The sequence below is a fragment of the Protopterus annectens genome, chromosome 1.part0 (genome assembly GCF_019279795.1).
Source record: "Protopterus annectens isolate FY-2018-M chromosome 1.part0, PAN1.0, whole genome shotgun sequence".
Lineage (NCBI taxonomy): Eukaryota > Metazoa > Chordata > Ceratodontiformes > Protopteridae > Protopterus > Protopterus annectens.
Genome location: NC_056725.1, coordinates 1,963,779,218 through 1,963,799,175, shown reverse-complemented (window position 1 = coordinate 1,963,799,175; position 19,958 = coordinate 1,963,779,218).

The following is a 19,958-nucleotide window of genomic DNA, read 5'->3' as shown; positions in this document are numbered from 1 at the left end:
TGTTTGGATGAGGGGAGTTTGTGTGTGTGCAATTCTGTATGAAAGACATGTGCTTTTTGGCAATCAGGAGAACACACTACATGATGCACATTACCCTTTCCAAACACTGATGATGTCAGCCCCCTGTAAGTACAGCCGGAGAAGAGGAACCTCCTAGTAATCCGAATAGTGCGCTTCGCTAATGCCTCTCTCTCACATGTCATAACATAGTTAGGTAGGGGTATGAATCCTGCAAGTGTGTTTGTGTGTGGGGGGGTAGTAGGGTGTGTGTAATTGCAAGTGTGAGAAAACAGTTCCTTTTGGCAACTACTACAATACACCAGATGCTGCATATTCCCCCAGTAAACACAGGTGATGTCACCACACTATCAGTACAGCCAAACAGGGCTAATTGTCCAGTAATGCCAATAGTACGTTCCGCTACTGGGTCTATTACCACTGTCAGAGCACAGATAGGTATGTTTTGGAAACCCACAACTGCCACGTGTGGTTGTGTCACACAAAATGACCATGTGTGGGTTGTCATTCATAACAATGCATGACATTGCTTAAACCAGCAATGGCAATGCACACATGATGTATGTGTGTGACACATACACATATATACCTGTGACCTTCAGTAGTTACCATGTCTGACACGTGCCTCAAGTGGATAAATGGTATTTGCAATGCATAACATTATGACTGTGTCTTACTGTGCAGGGGCCGCATGCGGTATGTGTATATACAGTGTGAGTTGTATATGGTATCATCCTAACAGTGGGGGATACACATCTGGTCTGGGCCATATAGTCTACATGTAGTCGATGAACAGGTACTGCATGTTCCCACCTGTTGTGGGAGTGGTAACATGTTGTTCCACTGCAATTCAGTGACTACATGCTGGGAACCTTTCAGCTAGTGTGTTGTAGCTACAGTAATGCTCACACACAATGTTCGGCTGGATGCAGTCCAGCCATATAAAGACATATCTAGAGACTGTCATATTCCCAGTGTTGTTAGGGGGGACAGGTGGGTTTCCTGTGTATGGGAGGGTTGTGTGCGCCAGGCTATGAACCAGAAGGCAGTCCAACACACTGTTAGCTGCTCATGGATAGGCCCTGATGCTTTGTGCTGTGCCAACAACCTGGAGGTGTGTGTATCTGTGGTGCCTTGAGATACCACCCCCCTGTTCATGTGTGTTACATGTGTAGGGGATGACAGGCATGGTATGAGGTATAACCTGGCAGTGATGGGTTGCACCTGTGAGCCGTGAATCAGGAATCTGTTACTGCACAGATATTGCAGTTTACCATGCTGAGGACAGTGTCCAGTGCATGCATCTTGTGGTGTACACTGCTGGTGTTGTGTAGCATTACTGTTAGTGTCCTATCCCGTGTGATACCCACGGAGGTGGATATGTAATCTATGTCCTGCAGCAAAAGGCACTATGTGTGTATCAAGGGGCTTCACCAATATACAATGGCCCATGTGTGTCACGTGCAAGCTGCCCCTCGCAAATCATTGTGGCTTCCCTAGCATGTAAGCACACGCTGACAGCCATTGGATACCCTATGAATGACATTGGAGATTGAGCAGAATGTAGACATAGAACACCCTTCCTACATATTGTGGTAGCATACCTGGTGAGGGTATGATGGCAACCAAGGTCAGGCTCATACTGGCCAGTGCCACATGCTGAGAGAGCCCTTCTATGTTCCCTATCATTTAGTCCAGGGAGGTACGTCTCAGGTCATCCATAGTGGCATGGACAATGACTGAGTCATATGTGTCCATGCCTCTGACTGACCTGTATGCATGTGTTTTGTGGTGGACCATAGTGCCCCACGGGCATATCACTGTAACCTTCACCATGTACAGCCTGTTGAGCGAGACCCCACAGCAGCGGCCAAGAGAGGTACCTGACACATCTGTAGCAGTTGTGTTGTGTAGCCCTACAGGCTGTGAGTGTGTGGCACACGGGATGTGTGTGCATGTTTGGCATGTGCTCTGTTCTGACTTAAAGTATGCCTGTGTGCCAGCTGCGGAGGTGTGTGATGCTCAGGCAGGATGCTATTCTGAGGCTCCAAGTATGCCCCAGTGTGTTCGGATTGCTGTCAGTGCGGGTCTATGTCAGACTGGTATTGTAGTCACTGTAGTATGTCATGCCACCTGACAGGGTATGGCAGTACTGGGTTCAGAGTGCTCAGTCCCCAGATTGGCTATGTGGTTGCATCTCACACATGTGTTGTACGTTACTAGCCAGGGGATAGGGTTGACTGCATACATGTGGCAGCTGTGACATTGCCACATGACTCACATAAACCACAACTGGACCATCAAGGTGATTCACAGGTTACCTCTGCACATGCTACTATAGTAGTGTGATTGCCATGGTGATTACCAACACATAGGGCTAATGGGGAACAACATACTGAAGGTGAGTATGTGTGGGTGTACTGCTACTGATTTCATAGCGATGGCATATATGACTGCACACGTGGGTAAATGCCAGGTAAGTCATATGCAATGTGTCACAGGCAACGTACATGCGCACAGGACAGACAGTGACGTTCTGTCAGGTGGTAAATTGACATACGTATAGTACGCTATGCAGATGTCACTAGGAATCCACAGAAGCTCTGTAAATCTGCATTGCAGGTGGAGTCAGTGTTCCAGGGAACATCAAGCAAACATGCATGCAAACAAAGCTACAGTAAGCAGGGCTGGAAGTAGTCCATTGTACAACAAAGAATGGGGTAACACTTCCAGTAGGTAACAGTGCAAATATGCAGGCACTATCAACATGTACCCAGGAATGCACAGCTCAGATGTCCATGGTAGAACTGATATTATTTAATATTTAATTTAATTTAAATGAAATTGGTACTGCACACATATCAACATGCGCAAACATCCACATTGCATAGTCGTTGTGGGCAACATGCCACCATTAGTGTACATGTCCATCATTGCGTATCACTACTTGCATTAGTTTCTCCCCTGTGCTACCTATGTATGTGGCTATCTGTTGACATCCTTACCACCGGTATGCAATAATGTGCAGCTGTTACACTATGGTACTTACTATGGGTGTAGATAACAATTCAGGCAGTCATACAGTTACTGCATCAGACATGCTGGGATATACACACAATCATATCAGCACACTGTACTGTTACCAACATGATACTAGTAATACACTTCTATGTAGTCACCCTGTGCATCAGCAACATGTTAACCTGTTTCTGCACTGATGTTGGAGATTGCAGGAGGTGGCACAGTTTCATCATATGCACAGGGTGTGAATTAGGTATGCCTGAGTCTGCCACTGATACCACCAATTGACATGTATGTGTATGTGTGTTGGTGAGGGACAGCAGTACAGGGTGGGGCACTGTTGGTGCAGTGTGTGCATGTATGTGGTAGCCCTAGATGTTAACATTTCGCATGTGTGTATGCATGCACACAGTTCCACCTCATGGCTGCCATATACTGGAGTTTGTGGACAGCCACAGACTGCACTTGGCAGGTCATACAGATCAGTGTCTGTGGGCATGGACACGGTACCTGTGCCTGGCAGGGGTGCTACGGACCATATCCGGTACTAAGCCAGACTGGGTACTGTCATCAGAAGCGGGAGTTTGTTGACTGGACACAGGTCCCTGTTGGGACTGTCCAGAGCCATGTGCACATGGTCTCCTGGGGCGGTCTGATGACAGCACAGACCCAGCATTGCTGGGGCTGCTGCTGGCAATATGGGGGCGTCCGTGGGCCTGTTGTCGTCTGCACCGACTGCCAGCTGCTACTGTTGCTGGCATACGGCCACGTCGACGCCGCAACCATCCACCATTGCCCTGGCTCATGGACATGTGGTTGTGGAACTGCTGTAATATGTCCCCACAACGTCTGTCTATGACATCGGTGAAATTACGGATAGAATCCGCGATGTCATGCATACTGTCAGTCATGGATGTGCGACATGCTCTCAGCTTCCTCAGACCCTGTCTGGTGTACCTTTCCATACGTGACTGTGCCTGCATGACAGCCCGAAACATAGCTGAGGTTAACAGACCTCTTTGGGCACGTCTGCCAGAGGCAGTACGCCCACGGATGCTCCCACGAGAACCCATGGGCAACTGTCTGTGTGGTACCATCTCAGGACCCTGCCCATGGCTGCTGTGTGGGGAAGCATGTGCCACAGATATCACATTACCCTGGTCAATGCCCACTGTATCCTGTCCATCACCTAGGGACATTGGTGACATAGGATGTACTGGCAGGATGACTGTGCGCAATGATGGGGTTGACAGCTGTGTACTGTCAATTGGCTGACCAATGACAGACCCTGACACACCTTCCTGTGCCATTACACAGATATCATCATCAGTACCTGTGGCACCAGATTCAGGTTCCATGCTGCAGGACACCAGAGCAGCACCAGAACCTGTGGGAGGAAGACAGGAAACACAGTTTACAATGTCTACACAATGTTACCAGTGATGCACACATGCACACATGCACACATGCACACGTGGACACATGCACACATGCACACATGCACACATGGACACATGCACACATGCACACGTGGACACATGCACACATGCACACATGGACAAGTGCACATGTGGACACATGCACACATGCACACATGCACACGTGGACACAGACACACATGCACACATGCACACATGCACACGCACACATGTGCACGTGGACACAGGCACACATGCACACATGCACATGTGCACACGTGGACACACGCACACATGCACAAGCCGCAGTATACACACATAGCACTACTGAGTTACACTATTATTACTAGCACTATCAGGACTATTATAGGTATTGTTAAAACACACTCACCAGCATGGATGGGCTGCCTTGCTGTAACACCGGAGGGACCTGCAGAAATGAGGGGATTAATGTCAGTGGGCACAACTGTGCCATTGATACTGCGTATGATACAGTTCAGTAGTACACCAGTTGCCTTTCACATGTCAACTGCTGATATTGGCAATATCACACCTGCACAATGACATACTATGTTGACAGCTACATACCAAGGACACACCTTACACATGCATAAACTAACAGTGTACAGAACAGTTAAGTGTACATATGGCATATTACTTGCATGCTCCATGTCGTGTTGCTGTGTGGATCCAGCCTCCATCATAATGCAGGTGTGTTGCTGTTGATGTTCCTGGGCTGGAGCCACAACACTTAGGTGTAGCCCCTCCAGTCTGGTGAGGGGGGCATGTGTGGCCACCCCACCTCCTGTGGCGACCTGTTGCCTGTGGATATCCGACGCACGCTGACGGACATTTCTGATTAAATCACTGCAGTGATGTCGTACCTGCTCATATGTCCTATTATGCATGCCAATGTCATTTACCCGCAGCCCACTGGGCCAGTGGAAGCCACAACCACAATGCTGACCCCTTTGCAAATGCTTCCCACGGACATCCCAAAGAATGCATGGAACATGCACACACAATTCTAGCCCAGACCCTATGCACAAAGGTTAAGCATCCTGTCTGGTGGACCCCAGCCAAAGACAACTTGTATAACGATAGAAGGAGGCTACTGCAGGACAGAGCAGATTCACATAAAGGGAAGGCATCTGTGGTCGGCACTAGTAATAAGCTAAGTTGTCTCATAACAACATCCAAGGCCAACTCTGAGAGGGAAATGGCCAAGGACACTATAGATAACCACAAGGCCTTCTTCAGTTTTGTTAGACACATGGACCAAAAGCCTCAGATATGCTCTGAGTTAATACACACCTACTTAACATTCACTGAACCCACAGATATTGGCAACATTCTGGCAGACAGGTTCAGTGCAAATATCCCCCCTCCCTCTCCCCCAAACTTAGAAATACTTATCACAGCTGAATGTAACCTCTCTATCATCTCAGATGTCCAGGTGAGGGCCGCCCTCTGCAAAGCAGAACACACAGCATCAATGTGACCTGATGGTATGCCTGGATGTGTGCTACGTGAACTCCAAGAGGAGATACAACCGCATATAAAACTGATATTTAACCTTGGCCTTACTACGGGATATGTACCTGAACACTGGCATACAGCAACAGTGGTCCCACTCCACAAAAGAGGCACCTCTACTGACCCTGGGAACTACCGCCCCATAAGCTTAACCAGCCTGGTCTGCAAAGCTATGGAAAGATTCATTATGAGACTCATATACAGCGATATTGGGTACCTGCAGACACTTGATCCCACCCAGTTTGCCTTTGTGAAGGGCTGATCCTGCCTTTTGAACCTGGTTGACCTTTTCAACACAGTCACTACAGCCATTGATGAGGGCAAAGCAGTCCATACAGCCTACATGGACTTGCCTAAGGCCTTCAACACAGTACTCCACTCAGGCATCATAGACAAGCTCATCAGCTTAAATGTTAATACATATGTCACATGATGGGTTGCAAACTGGTTGAACAACAGAACCCATAAAGTCAACATTGCGGGAGCCATGTCAGACTCAAAGCCAGTCACATGTGGTATCCCACAGGGCTCTGTCCTAGGATCCCTCTTGTTTGGCATTTACTTCTCAGATGTGAAAGCAAACATGGGCGGGTTGTGGATGACAAAGTTCCCAGATGACTGTGAAGTAAGCGCCATAGTCGTTACACCAGCTGACACACACATTCTACAGACAGGCCTCACTGAAATGGACAACTGGTGCCAGAATCATGGCCTAACACTGAATGACATGTAATGTATAGTCATCCCCTTTGGGTAAAACTACGTGCACACAACTTATCACATAGACATACATATAGATACAGATCAATAACACATATGGAGGGTTCACAGTATGTAGACTATTAACTTGTTACTTTACATTACCTGTGTTTGTTGCAGCTGGTTGCATTACTGTTAGTATAGCTTCCTGCTGCTGCTAGCCCAGCTTGATACTGACACTGATGACAGCTTCAACTTAGTTTGTTTTACGTGTGGTTTATGTTTGTGTTTTTATGTTCTTTTTTTCTTTCTTTTCCCTCTCTCTCTCTCTCTCTCTCTGCCTCCAGGCGGTGCAATGAAAGTATTGCATGTGTGGAGTGGGAGTACAGGATGCTTTTGTAGGTATCTGCATAAGTCCATGTGATGGCCTCTGCACCAATTGTAAGCCAGCATTTGCTAATTGCATGCAGCCAGTTGTGTACTGATTGCAGTTCTCACTGTGATTTCAGGACAGTGCTATAAAAGGGTATGTGAGATAGGCATTGCCCTTTCAGATTGTAAGGGCGGGGACCATGCTGGTATGCTGTGGACACTGTTCTGTGAGTGTAAAGGTTAGTATCTCTCTCATGATTCAGGCTGTGTTGTAGATTCACATTTCTCAATTCATCTCTCCTGTTTCCTGTACTAAGTGTGTATGTACACTGACACCTACAACTATATATATATATATATATATATATATATATATATATATATATATATATATATATATATACATATATTTATATATGTATAATAACTGACATTATTACCTACTAGCTACCAACTAGCATGGCTGTTTCTGTTCACACACTACTATTATAGCAATCCACTAGATTTGACAATAAATATACATGACATGCTTTGTGTACTACACATCCTATATTCCCTTTACATTCATTCCTACTATTACAAGATATATTTATTGTAGCACAATGTTCTTGTATAACAGTCATGGCTTAGTGGTAAGTCATGCAGACTGCTGTTTCCAAGGTCCTGGGTTCGGGACTGACAGTGGGATTTAATTTTGCTTTTGAACTGACTACAGAACCTGTCAATCAGAGTGACTAAGGCACTTTTAAGCAGTTGTAACCGGGTTAGCGCTGGTTTGCGTGGAGCTCCTGCATGTGCACTGGCGTTCAGCTCTGCGCACACCTGCTTACAACCGCTTAACAGTGCTTACTCTGGCGCACACCCGCGTTATTTTCTTTGAAAGAAATGAAAATGGGGAAACAGGAAAGTGGTGAAAAAGGGGTCACAAAGAGGGTAAGACAGTAGGGAAACAAGCTTGTGTTTTGCAGGAGGGATGTGGGTAAGGCCCATAGCTGCCCATTTCTTCATCAGCAACAGTTGTGCATATGTTTGTAATTTGGTGTGACATTTGAAACCTTCCACCTCTGAGAGAGGTGTCAGGACAACAATAATACTTGTTGTACAGCCAATTGTAATTGATAGTTTCCATGTCCAGCAGACATGTGCGGAATGGGCAGCTATGTATGGGGCGTAATTTTTTTGTGGGTACAGAGTGCCCTTTTTTTTTTCAGGTGAGAGTGGTATGTCAGGTAAAGGAAGTCGGTATAGCTGGGGAGGTAGGTTGGGTAGGTCAACAGACAAGACAAACAAGACGCATACAGGGGCGGTGTATGACACGTGTGGGGGGGTTACACAATTGACGGGGATGGATGTTTGGATATCCAGAGCCCATGAGCCCACAGATGGCAACAGTGGAACTGATATCCCCACCCAAGGGCAGTTGCCACTGTTCCTTCACTGCCCAGGATGGGGCTGTGCTGAGGCTGTGTAGGCCTGGCAACAGGCATGCCCGTAAGTTGTGCCACCTGTGCCTCAAGCTGGCGTAGGGGCCCAAGAACAGATTCCTGGATCTCCCTACGCACCACAGTCCGGACGCTACGGAGGGTGAGTGGTGGGTCTCCTCTGGCCACACTTGCAGACGGGGGATGATGCTTCCACCCGCAGGTGGCACAGGGCCACTGGAGGAAGGTCCAGACTGGGCACTACTGCCAGGTGCACTCGCCAGCTGAGGTGGGAGAGGTGGGTCCGCTGGAATTCGCCTTCCCTGTCGTCCTATGTTTTGCATTATGTCATGACAGTTTGGGTTAGTAACATACAATACCATTCGCAATTAGTTGTAACAGCATGCATTAGTATTCCTATTAACCAAACACCCAGATATTCACACCATTGAACAGCGAGCATAACACATGCATTATGTGAGCAGCAATACTCAGTCAAACAACATGCAGGGTTGACTGATGGCAACAGGCCATCGGGTTTGGATGTATGAACAGGGCAGATGCATCAACGTACATGCAAATATGTATGACCCAACAGGACAAATGTCCAGGGGTGTTAATTGTGATTGCACATACCAATTTCACGTGGAATGGATTATATGTGGTTATAGGGTAGGGTGAAGAAAATATAATTAACACCTTCAAATACCAATACATATGCTGTACATTTCTAATAGCTGCAGATATATACACACTACTGTTCTACCTACAGTTTCCTATGTGATAACTACTTCAAGTTGGTGATAGGACTGTTACTGCTACATCAATATACATTTTATTTTTATTCATACAAGTTCATATCTGGCTTTGTTCAGCTACATCATCCTGCTACATTTGCTTTATATAGCTATAGACAACTGTGGATGTTTGGTATTTCAGACAATCATACTATCTGCATATTGCAGACTGAGAGCAACATATCCAGATTTTGGGATACACATTCCAGCTGCAGCAACATTTTGATCACATTTCGCAGTTTGGTTCTGCTTGTCACATTCATTTCATTCTGTACTGACTGCAGTATACTTTATTCAGGGGTTATTACTACTTTATTGGTGGATTCATAACTCTTTCTCACACTCTCTCACTTGTTTTAATTTTACAATTCAGGATGGTACTTACTTCTAGGCTTTATTGACATGTTTTACCTGTAGTTATTACAATCCTTTCCAACAGTCTCGCTTCTATCATGTTTCAGTATTTCAACAGGGATGTATTTCACACATGTGATTTGCTCATCTTCTGCAGCTGTGCTTTTCAGCCTGCTGCAGGTTGTGTACTATTATATTACAGGTAGGCATCTTTATTTCAGACTTTATTTCAGACATTTTCATTTTTCTGTTTGGATTACAGACTGCAACACACTTTTGTAATCAAGCAATACTTGCAAACACTCTTACACTGTTACTTGCACATTTTATTACTTAGTGACTACACTGCACTCTTTTGCTAACTGTCATACTTTTATATTTCTTTACAGTTACAGGGAGAGGATTACTGACCTGCCTGGTGGTGCAACCGCACCAGCCTATCTCCATAGGCTCTGCGGTTCACAGAACGGACACCTGCAGCTGTAATATAAATAAAGTAATATTGGAATACACATCTCCATAATATCAGCTAGGTTAATTTCTTACATACATAATTAAATGTAACTTACTCAGTAGTGGGGCGTTGCTCATTTGCCGAGCCTCCTGGATCCAAAGGTTCAGTTGGTCCTGCTTACATCTCTTCAGATCCGCATGGTGGTGACGGACCTGCTCACCAGTCCTTGGAATCCCTGTGGCACTGGTGAGATCATGAGCCATCCGGTCCCACGCCTCAGCCCTATATGCTCCCCACAGGACCTGGCCCTGCATGAGTTGGGCCTCATGATTGTGGACAAGGAGCCAGACCATATATCTGGACTCCTCAATGACCCATCTCTGTGCTCGGAAGCAACTACCCTCACCTACTCCTGACATTCTGGCTGCAGGTTAGTTCTACAATCGGTTATGCTGTGTATTCCCGCCTACGGGGCTTATATATGCCATTTTTCCCACACTTATCTGTGATTGGCCATTTTGGAATTGTATCAGCGTCACAAAACCTGCTTTGTCATGCTCCTCTTTCTATTCATTCCTATATATTTGCTATTACTGCATTTCTAAGTATAGCTGTCATGGCTTAGTGGTTCAGTACCTTGACTATGGTGCATGGTATTCTGGGTTCGAACCTGGCCACTGCTTTTTATATTTTATGACTGTCTAGACAGGCTAGGGAGTATATCTGTGTAAAGGCAGTTTTGTTACAGCTTGCTCAACATTGCCCATCGGTTAGCATATTGGCGCGGTGCGCAGCTCCGCGCAAATGGGTTACGCTGGTTTACGCGTCATTTGACTGTCAGCACGCATATTACGCTCAGCTCAGCTAGGGGCACAAAGTTTCAGCGTGTTAAACCACTGCTCACCTTTGGGCACTCATTTTGCACCTGTTAAACCATTGCTCACCTACGGGCTCTCATTTTGCACCTGTTAAACCACTGCTCACCTACAGGCAGATGCACTCAACTTGTTAAACTATAGCTCAGCTATGGGCACATCTGGCATTTGTTATTATTTTGTTATCTCACATTTCTTCACAATAACTGGCCTATTTCATTATATTTTACATAAAATATTATTTTATATGTGTACATATATGTCAGGGACTTGTTTCCTGCTTATTTCACTAAAAATAAAAATTGAGGTTGTGGGGGCTCGAGCCATGACTGCCTGCTCTTCAGCCGACGTCTCTGCCGCTACGCTATTGCTTTTTGACTTACTTTGCATAGTTAGTTCTTATATGCTTTTCCACTTACTGCTAACTGTGGCTGAGCTACGGGCATGCCCGCGCAAACAAGCGCACTCACGGGCAAACATCTTTACAGTTTAAAAAAAATATAACATGTTCATTTATATGATTTTATGTTCATAGTCTGTGGGGGCATGTGTTGTGTTGTGTTTATTCACATTTCCATGTACTCTATCGTGGAGGTTTACTTTGGGCACTTTTACTCTTCTGGGGGCGTGTCCGCTTGCAGGGCTCGGCCTACGGACATGCCCCCTACTGTCTTCCACGGACCGTGTTAGCCTTAGGTGTGATTCAGCATGCCCTCATGCATATGCATGACATGCTGACATCACACCGTTTAACTGCAGCCTCCGTGTAAGCCTTGTATCTCTTGCACGGAGGCTTTGTGAATCCTGCCCAATGTTTATTAATACTGATTGCAGTGAGAACATGGTTTTATTATTGTCTGGTAGGGAACTGGTTGAGGTAGAGGAGGGGTTTTGTTTTTTAGACAATGCTAGTATAGTCTCAGTAATGTATGTATTAAATTGGGTGACAATAGTGTCATTAGTATTGGTTGTAGTAGGAGGTGGAGTGGTAACTTTACCTGGTTGGAGGATCTTGTTCATGGCTGTCCAGAATTTCTGTGGGTTACTATGGTGCTTGATTTGGGCTTTAGAGTAATAATTAATTTTATCCTGTTTAATGTGTTTTTTTTGATTGATTTATGAGTTCACGATAGGTTTGAAGTGCTGAGTGTGATTTGGCTGTTTGCCAGTGTTTCCAGGCTTTATCTCATGTCCTTAATAGGGATCTAGCTTCTTTAGTTAACCATGGGGCAGAATTAGATTTGATTCTTATGGTTCTGGTGGGGGCTTGGGCATCTAGGAGAGACAAGAAGGTGGTATTAAAATAGTGAACAGCTTCACCTAGGGGGAGATGGGTGAGTGGTGTCCAGTCACAGTGTTTAGGATTATATGTGAGGTCATCAAGGTTGAGGTGCCTTTTGTTCCTAATGTGCTGGTAGATAATTTGTTTGGTTGGACTGATACTCTGAATAAGTAGGTTGGTTGGTGGTCACTGAGGCTGTCTGATAAACAACCGCAGTGAGATGAGAAATTTGGTCTATTGGTCTGTATCCAGTCAAGCATTGATTGATTGCTTGTTGGATGTTTTATTACACCTGGTGGGCTGGTGGATGAACTGGGTGAAGCCGTGTAGATTGATGTAATTTTTATGGGTTTGGAAAATACATTCTGCCCAGTCTATGTTAAAGTCACCCATAATTATTGTTTCCTGAGGGAGTGTTTCTGATACCCAATTTAGTATGTGTTCAACTGTCTGTGTATTTATCTCCTGATGGGATAAACATGCCGATTATGTTTATATGTTCCGGTTGTCTTTAGTTGAGGAAGCTAATTTGGATTCATAGTTTGCTTTGGAAGACTTCACAAGAAGTCTTATTCCCTTGTTTAACCTGAGGAGGGAGTGTTTCCAGTTTAAGGCTCACTCCCTTTTATTCTTAGATAGCAATTTCATCCTATTATTGTAAAACCTGTTAATGGCAGTTGTCCACCAGGCAAGTCTGCTCTTCTTTTAGGAGCTTGTTTTGGTTCTATCAGGTATGACTGAGTCAATGCAGTTATCCAGGTGTTTGTATAAAGCATTAGTGTAGAACTCAGCATAGTTGCCAGTTCCATCTTGGGGGGAAGTGTGATGAAGCTATTTATACTATCCTGTAAGAGGTTATAATTTGCTTTGGAGAAATTTTTTAGTTTAGTTGCTGTGGGGTGGGGTAGGGTCAGTTGTGATAGTTACTTCAAATGAGACTGATTTGTGGTCAGATCTCACCAGGGAAGCCCTCACAGTGGGGGTAATACAGTGGTCCCCCATATTGGTCAGCAGTCAGATCCAGGATGTTGGCACCCCTTGTGGGGGTATCAACCAACTGGTTCAAGGCATTGGAGTTAATGAAGTCAAGGTTGTGCAAGTGAGTTTGCGCACAAGTAATTTATCCAGTCAGTGGATGGGTAGTTAAAGTCACCCAAAACTATGGTGTTTGGATGCATCTTGATAGGATTGAGTAGATCCAAATATGCAGAGTGGGTGTCCTGATTCATGGAGGGGGTCCTGTTGCTGGCAATGATTTAAATAAGTGCCCTTCCAACAGTTAATTGCCCCTGAAGTATCTCCAGAGAATCATACTGTTTAATACTTAATCTGGAGGTGTATTTATCTTTAATGAATATTGATACACTGCCTCCTTTAGTTTTCATGCCTTCAGTTTGTGGTTTGAATGTGTGGAAGGACGTGTAATCTGGTATGGCTAGGGTGCTCTCCACAGCCTTGAAACAGGTCTCAGTGACTGCATAAATGTCTGCATATTCCAAGGTGAGGACTGCTTCCAGTGAGTGCAGTTTCATGTTAAGACTCCTAGTGTCTAGCAGCATAACCTTCAGGTTGATTTTAGATGAAGAGTTTACATTGGGAATTTTGTCCTTGAGACACTGCCTAAAAAGGCACTATGGGGGTGGCAAGAGCCTTTGCCAGTAGCCGAAAATCCAGTGGTGACAGATGAAGACCATCTGTAGCAAAGCATTGAGGTCTGTCGATCATGTCGTCCCACACTGACAGATACTGGATCCCCTTAGAATGACACTAGAACCTAAGCCAATTATTGAAATCAATCATTTCTGTTTGTACTGAGGCACCATCCTAGGTAAAGAAAACATGCTGCTTTACGCTAGGGACATACCTGCCTGAGACACCTAGTCTGAGAGCTCAGTCATGTCTCTCTTCATATAGTCCAGAGAGGTGCATCTCAAGTTGTTCACACCAACATAGACTATGACGGAGTCACAACAGTACCTATTGTTGAGAGACTTGCATGCATGTGTGATACTGCATATCTAGGCAGCTGACAGACCTTTTCCTTATCTAGACTGGTGAGAAAGACATCTCTGTGCCTCACGATAGAATCACCGATGACTAATACGGTTAGTATTGTGGTTTGCCATAAAGGCTTGACAGGTCAGACGCTGGTGCATGAGCTATTATGTGAATTGTGTTCTGCAAAAGAAGTATTATGTGTAGCGTGCTTGTGTTTGTGTTTGGGAGGTCTCTGGTGTTTAGGTATGTTTCTGGTGAGGACCACCACATATGTAGGTATATGTGATGTGGGTTTAGGTGGAGTAGGAGGTGATGTGTGAATGATGACAGCCCAGTCATTGTCATATGTGCTAACTGGTGTGTGAGAGAGCATGGATTCAAAGTTCTTAATATAGTTGGATCTCTCACATGCTGAGTTTGTGTAGACTAGGAGTAGAGGGATGTCGGTGAACATGAGGCAGTTTCTACACTGCCTCAGTATGCCCATGCCGACCAAGCTGGCTGGAGAAACTGTGATAAATTGTCCATTAGTAATGTTAGATAAATTTAGATGGTCAGGAAAAGAGTTCACATTTTGGAAAGGCTAATGTGTGAGAGGTGTGTTTGTACCTCTGAGGCTTAGCTTAGTGTTCCACCTGAGAATAGAACATGGCCACAAAAAACATCTAGAGGACCACACACAAAGTGCTAAGGGAAAATTTAACAAACAAACTGCTTGCATCTGTATCCACCAATGGTAACTACTGCTACATAGCAGTGCACAATGGTGCACTACACACACACACACACACACACACACACACACACACACACACACACACACACACACACACACACACACACACACACACACACACACACACACACACACACACACACACACACACACACACACACACACACACACACACACACACACACACACACACACACACAGATGCGGGGCTTAAATAAAACAAGAAATAACCCGTTCACCTCAAACTAGCTGAAAAGGACTCTCTCTCTGAGTTCTATTCCAATCATCCTCGATTAGATGGGACCCAAACAGCACTCTCCTCCCACATGGGTGCAGAAGGGCCTTTGCCAACAAAGATGGCTTGAATTTGATGCTCAGAAGTTACAAAACAGATGTAGAAACAGCAAACCTGGAACTGGGCAATGCTACAGCAGAACTAGTAGAGTATACAGTAAAATGTGGCAAAAAACAAACAGTTCAGACAATTCAAGCAGACAGTAGATTGCAAATTCAAATTAAAAGTGCAATATCAGGCAAAAACAGGCACTTAGAGTTAGTTGAAAGCAATGGATGCCACAGATCGTTCATTATCTCAGTGAAGAGTTGGTTTTTGTGCTCAAGTGATACAAAACAGTCGAGATTCAGCAAGTCTGAATCTAGCCTGTGCTATAAAATGAGAAGCACTAGAAATTCAAAGTGCATAAAATCACAGTCACAACAGCAAAAAACAGTTTAAATAAAGCAGTAATTCACCAGGAATTCACAACTTACAAGGGTATAGGCCACACTCTCCCACCACAAGAGTCTAGACCACAAATCTTCCTAATGTAAAACAACTGGTTTTAGAGGGATTCACTTTGGAACATAGATGCTCATATTATCAAAGCAGAAAATCTCAAGACCAAAATACCATAACATCAGAATACTGAACGGTGGAGGTTACACATGTTATGAAAACGCTTGGCCAACTAACACCAAATTTCATGCTGATCTAATAAAAACCCACCTAGGTGGTGGGCTATACCCTCCACACCTTCCTCAACTAAATATACCAACTCTGTGATTGCGCTATAGTGGAGGACAGGGCATGTTGGCCTCGGTGTGGGTTCCAGTTGGCCAAGCGTTTCTTTACCATGTGTAAACTCTGACATTCAGTATTCCTATTTTACGGTATTTTGGTCTCAAGATTTTCTGGTTCAATAATATGAGTGTCTATGTTCCAAGGTGAATCTGATTTAGAGCCTAGGTGCTTAAGCCAGAAGTAAGATACTTCAGAAAAAAGACACAATATTCCTATTTTACGGTATTTTGGTCTCAAGATTTTCTGATTCAATAATATGAGCATCTATGTTCCAAGGTGAATCTGATTTAGAGCCTAGGTGCTTAAGCCAGAAGTAAGATACTTCAGAAAAAAGACACAATAGGCCTACAACCAGCAATTTCCAGCTTAGAAGGGTGTAGGCTATCCTCTCCTGCCACAAGAGTTTAGACCACAAATCCTCCTAATTTAAAGTAGCTAGTTTGGAACCCAAGTGCTTAAACTAGAATAAAGACACTTAGAATAATAGGCACAATAAGCCTTCACCAGCACTTCCCAACTTAGAAGGGTATAGGCCACAGTCTCCTGCCACAGGAGTCTATTTCCCAACCCTCCCAATGTAAATTAACTGGTTTGGAGCCCAAGTGCTTAAACCAGAGCTGACACTTTCAGAATAACAGACACAATGAGCCTTCAACCAGCAATTACCAGTTTAGAAGGGTGTAGGCTATCCTCTCCTGCCACAAGAGTTTAGACCACAAATCTTCCTAATGTAAAATAACTGGTTTGGAACCCACTTACTTAAACTGGAACAAAAACACTTACAACAACAGGCACAATAAGACTTCACCTAGCAATTCCCAGTTCAGAAGGGCAGAGGCTACCTTCTCCACCCACAAGAGTGTAGACCATAACCTTGTTAATGTAAAATAACTGACCTGAAGCCCAAGCCCTTTAACCAGGACTGAGAGACAGAGTAACAATTACAATTTAATCAGATTATTAACAGGCAGTAATAAATGCAACTGAACATGTTCAGAACAAGCAGCAAAAGCAAAATAAATTAATAAAGTAGGAAGAGACACAAAAGCAGCTGAATAAAGTGTATTTGTTTAGTTAAGTAGAAAGGGAAGACCAAGAAGAAAATTCAAGGTTAAGAAAATAAGGAGTTGGGCCTTCCTAAATGATCTCACCATACTCAATAGAATTAACTGATGCGATGGGACTTGGAGGAGTGTCCAATATCACATTTATAGTACAGGCGGGCAACTCAAAAGCCATCAAGTTTTAAGAATACTACAACAGCTGGGCAGGTGGTGGGAAAAATAAAATGGAGACAGAATCATAACAGAAAAGGATTCCTGCAGTAAAGTTCACTAACTCTGTGATATGTTCACAAAACACAGCCTTTGCAGAATACTGTTAAAACAACAACTTGACTTGAGAGCAGTACATTAAAAAGCAGATAGAATTTCTTTACCAAGTGCAAACAGTAATAAATTCAACCAATAAATAAATGCAGCACAGGAATGTTAAACATCACTGAAAAAGAGCAAGGGCAAAGCTTTGTATTTCCAGATGGTTACAGATGCACTCCAATTCTTGTAGCCAGCCACAGGTGAACAGCCAGGCACAAAAGAGTAGAATCTTACAAAATGTAATTCAATTATAACAGCAAGATGAAAGACTTTTCTAAAGATAAACCCTCAGGCCAATCAGACAAAAATGCAAAAAGCTACTCTCTTCTCGTGTTTGGAGTTATATTGGATCTCTTCCTCAGCTAGAAGTAGAAGAGACAAGGATAATCTTGTTAATCTGTATTTGAGTGTATTCCACATATACACAAATATCTCATATTCTCTGTAGTCATTTCTTATTTGTCTTTTCCTGTCTGACTGTAACTGTTGAATGCATACCTGTGTGTTTTATTAAAATACAGTAGTTAACTATTCTATTGATTTGTACAGGGTACCAAAGAAATATGAATGGACTCCTGTTTTTTTGTTTTAAAAAAGTGCATGTAGCATTCTGAAGAATACCTGAACTGTAAATGCTGAAATGTAACAATTCAAAGAAGTGTGAATTTCTTTTTCTGCAGAATTGTATCTAATATATACTAAGTAATGCTGAAGTATAATAGTTTTTCTCTGAAACATTTTATGTGATGCCCATTTTTTCAGCAAAGTAAGACAGACCAACTAGGATGTGGTGATGGTCATTTCAGCAATGTTATATCTGCAACAAGAAATACGTATGAACAAACAATTAAGTTCAGCAATTCTTTTTACTTATATTTAAAAGAAAGTGTGACCTGTAGATCGCACACTGACTTGAGAATGAATACTCTTCACCAGGGTGCTAATCTACAAGTAATGCCCACTGAAAAACAAGTATGCCACTTCAAAGAAGCATATCAAGGTGCCGTGGAGCACAAACAGAAAAAAATAACAGCCACCATTATTTTATGCTCACTAAGCAGTGCTTTTGCTGTTTAGGGGGTGCAATATTTGTCAGCATGGAATGAGATGGTCAACAGACCATGCTGCTTTGCCAGGGATGATCTGCATCTCTCTGCTCTAGGCTTTCGAATATTAGCTAAAACGTTGTCTTTCCCCTATAGTGCATTTTTTAGGCAATGCCAAACTAAAAGTACTTCAGACATAACAAATCAAAACCAAGAAAAGCTAAAGGTATTACTGCTCAATGCTAGGAGCCTAAACAAAAAACTCCACTCTCTGGAAGCTCTCTTTACCCTAGAGAATGCACGGTCTCTGAGAGTTGGTTTAAAGCCACTGACAGCACACTAGAAGTGTAGGGTTATAATGCTTTCCACACATTTAGACAAGCTACTTCACAGGCAGGGACTCAAGGTGGATGTGTCTCTATTTACATCAGAAATAAATATACTTCAAGGCTGGTCAAATAGGACAATGGACTTGAGGTGTTCCATGTTCAAATCACCATAGGTAAAATCCAATATCACTTCCTTGCAAACTATAAGTCCCCCTCAATGACCCAGGAAACCTATACCATGTATTCAAGCTTATTAAAAACACTAACCATCCAACCCAATACCATATTCCTGGGTGTGTTTAATTACCACACTATTAATTGAGAATCCTATACAACATCAAACCTACATGCACAGAGATTCTTGGATTTTGTAAACACAAACTCCTTGGGCCAGATTGTCAATACACTAACCAGAGGTGCAACCATACTGGATATACTGCTCACTAATATGGGAGAATGCTGCACATCCCCTAATATAATGCCTTCCCTGGTAAGGTCAGACCACAAAATGGTCTCATTTGAAATAAAAATAAAACCTGGACTCCCAGCTAAACTGGGAATAATCAGGAACTATTCTAAGGCTAACCTCCTGCTATTAAGTAAAAACCTATGCAGAACTGTTCACAGAAACCCTGTGCAAGCATGTTAATAGCTGCATTGAGGCAGTTGTACCCACCAGGAAGAAGTACAGAACTAACTAAAAAAATAAGCGGAATCACAAAATCAATCAGATGTACAACAGGAGGAAGAAAATCATAGCAAAACTCTGGAAGTGCAGCACCCAGCAGGATAAAAGCACTCTCATTAAACTAAACAAACAACTCCGAGGACAAATAAAGTCTACCAAAGCCAAATTTGAAGTAAGTTTGATGTCCCAGGCCAAGGACAACCACAAAGCATTCTTTAGCTATAGTATGTCCGCAACCTCAAAGGCAATACACAATTGTGTGCAGAGCTCATTGTAAATGGAGCCACCTATACTGATCCAGAAGATATAAGCAATCTCCTGCCTGATAAATTCAGCTCCAACTTTAGTCCTCTCTCCCCCTCAACCTTCCCTCAGGAAATATCAAATATAACTCCCCCTACTATCACTAGGGAACAGGTCTTTAATGCTCTCTCTCTAAGACCAAGAACACTGCATC